Source organism: Arachis ipaensis, chromosome B04, assembly GCF_000816755.2.
Source record: "Arachis ipaensis cultivar K30076 chromosome B04, Araip1.1, whole genome shotgun sequence".
Classification (NCBI taxonomy): domain Eukaryota; kingdom Viridiplantae; phylum Streptophyta; class Magnoliopsida; order Fabales; family Fabaceae; genus Arachis; species Arachis ipaensis.
The window spans coordinates 123,200,061-123,202,787 of NC_029788.2; the positions used below are offsets into that span (position 1 = coordinate 123,200,061).

The 2,727-nt window shown below is 35.4% G+C and overlaps 2 long non-coding RNA genes across 2 annotated transcripts; both read left to right on the plus strand.

Moving 5' to 3' along the window:
• LOC110270789 lies at positions 1,141–1,487 on the plus strand. Its single transcript, XR_002360419.1, has 3 exons — positions 1,141–1,206; positions 1,301–1,369; positions 1,445–1,487. It is a non-coding gene; the product is annotated as an uncharacterized LOC110270789 (long non-coding RNA).
• On the plus strand, positions 1,492–1,969 carry LOC107638091. The gene is made up of 3 exons (XR_002360420.1): positions 1,492–1,519; positions 1,593–1,646; positions 1,883–1,969. It is a non-coding gene; the product is annotated as an uncharacterized LOC107638091 (long non-coding RNA).

A 2,727-nucleotide genomic window follows, 5' to 3' on the forward strand; every position in this document is an offset into this window, starting at 1 on the left:
GTTCAAAACATACAAATCGTTCTTCGAAACCTCCATCAAAACACCATCAAACTCTCCGTGAAGAATCTGAAGCAAAGCAACAATACTCAACGTAAGTTCGTTAAGATTCCTGTATATTTTACTTTTCTTCTACGTCGTTCTTCTAGGGTTTACTTCTTGCTTCTTTGTTACACTGTTCTAAGTTCTACGTCGTTCTTCTAAGTTTTACGTCGTTCTACGTTCTTGTTCTAAGTTCTCCTGCTATTGTTGTTGATTTTTGGGGGTTTATTCCGTAGATTGGGGGGTGTATACTGCTTGAACTTGTAATGTGGCTTGATATTGAAGCATGTTTGATTGATATATATGGATGTATCTGAATAATATCTATGGGTGTATCTCACTGTTATCAATGGGTGTATCTGATTCTTACATATCGGTGTATCTTACTGTTATCAATGGGTGTATCTGACTCATATATGCGTGTATCTTACTGATATCTCAATTAATTTGATATTGAAGCATGTTTGAGTGATACCTGACTGATATATATGGATTTATCTTAATCATATTTATGGGTGTATCTCACTGTTATCAATGAGTGTATCTGAATCATATCTATGGGTGTATCTTACTGTTATTAATGGGTGTATCTCAAAAAAACAAAAAAAGGAAGGCGAGTCCAACATCGTCTTCGGAGACAGAAACAGCTACTGACATTGACACTTCTATCTCTGAGTCTGAGACTCAAGAAGACTCAGAGGATTCAGGAAGAAAACACCCCAGCAAAAAGGGGAAAAAGTAAGTACCATACTTGGGTGTAATTTCTTTTTCGAGTTGGGTGTATTTTGTTGATCACGTTGGGTGTGTGTAGTTTATTAAGCTGGGTGTGTTTGTTTGCTGCGTTGGATGTATATTGTATATTTAGTTGGGTGTATATTGTGAATTCATTTGGGTGTATTTTTAGTATGTTCTAAATAATGATTGTTTGCCTTCCAGAATGGACTCCAGAAAAAGAAAGCAGAGGCAAGAGGAGTCAGATTCTGATTCAGAATCTGAATCTGAACCAAGTGATGAGTAATGTCCTGAAATTATTACTCCTTTCTTTTGGCTTCATTATAAAGATTTCGTGTATTAACTGAAGTGTCTATTATTAACTTATAGGAACGAAGAATCATCACCTGCAGAGAAGGAGAAGGGGAAGAAAAAAACAAAAACAACACCAAAAAAGTAAGCACTTCTTTGCATATAATTAGATTAGACGACTATTCTGTGATAAAATTAATTTCTTATTTCTGATTGGTACTCTTTTTTTTCCACCCAGAACACAACCAAAAAAGAAAAAAGTTGTTGTGGAGGATTCACCTCCTAAAGAAGATCAATACTTTGACGGGTACAGTACCTCGTAAGCTATATTACCGTCTATCATCGTAATTATTTTTGTTAACGTCTTCTTTTATGAATGTAGTGAGACATATGAAATATCAAGTGACGAACTAGATGAATGGCTAGGACAAAATGTTGATAAATCTGCTGCAGAGGGGTATGTCTTGCTGGGCTGTCTATTTCATATTTTGGTGTGTTTTGTATGCTAATAATTGTTTCTTGTTTTGCAGGGAGAACCAAGCTGACTTGCGATCGACATAAGGTCGCTATGTGTCGTCTGAAACGTAAGAAGCTTTATTATTTAATAAAATCTTGTTATCATGATTTGGGTGTATTTTGTGGAACCATTTCGGTGTATTGTGTTGATCAAGTTGGGTGTATGTTGTTTATTAAGTTGGGATATTTCGTTTGTTGTGTTGGGTGTATATTGTCCATTCGGTTGGTTGTATCTTGTGCATTCATTTGAGTGTATTTTATACCTGTATCTTATTTTGTCTGAATAACATCAAATCTATTTTAGAATACCGGCTGTGAACTTGGGAAGTGATGCTCCTTCCTCTCAAGGACGCACAGAACAGAGTAGTGTAAACCAGCCGTCACAGAGCATGTAATTTATCTTTCAAATAACCGTTACTTTTGTTCTTCTATTACCCTTCTACTTCTAATTCTGTATATATTTTTTTTAGAAAAAAAAGCCCTTTATTATTTTATTCAAGAAAAAAAAGGCAGGAAAAAAAAAAGCAAAAACTGCAAGTATGTAAGTTCTCAAAAAAACAAAGCTTGTCTTCTTTTTGAATTGTTCGGGTGTATTTCTTGAATTTCTTTGGGTGTATTTTAGGTTGAGTCCGTTTGATTCGAATATGATGGTTGTGAGGGAACAGACACCGTCGGAAGCGCTTGCAATGTGAGTTTTCCAATAATATTTCAACCTTATAACCTTATTATTTTCAAAGGCGTTGTTAACCTTTCATTTTTCTTCTTGTTTAGAGTCCCGATTCAGGATTTTGTGCCGGCATCCCAAACAACCACTGAGACAGATTTTGAACCAACCCCTATGCTACAGATTGAAGGGACTACAGAAACGTAAGAAATAGTATTGAGTGTATATTTGTTTAGAGTTTGGGTGTATATTAGCTAACAGTTTGGGTGTATATTGTTCCTGATTAGTTTTTTTTACGCCGTGATTAATTTTTTGTAACTGTGCAGCACTCCTGAAACCCCCAAACAACTTCAAGAGACCACACCCATGGTTCCCCCAGCTCCAACTAAAATGTAAGTTCATCAGACTAAAATCAATCTTTGCTTATCATCCGTATATTCTTATTCTTATTCTTATTCTTATTCTTATACATGATGACGCAGTCA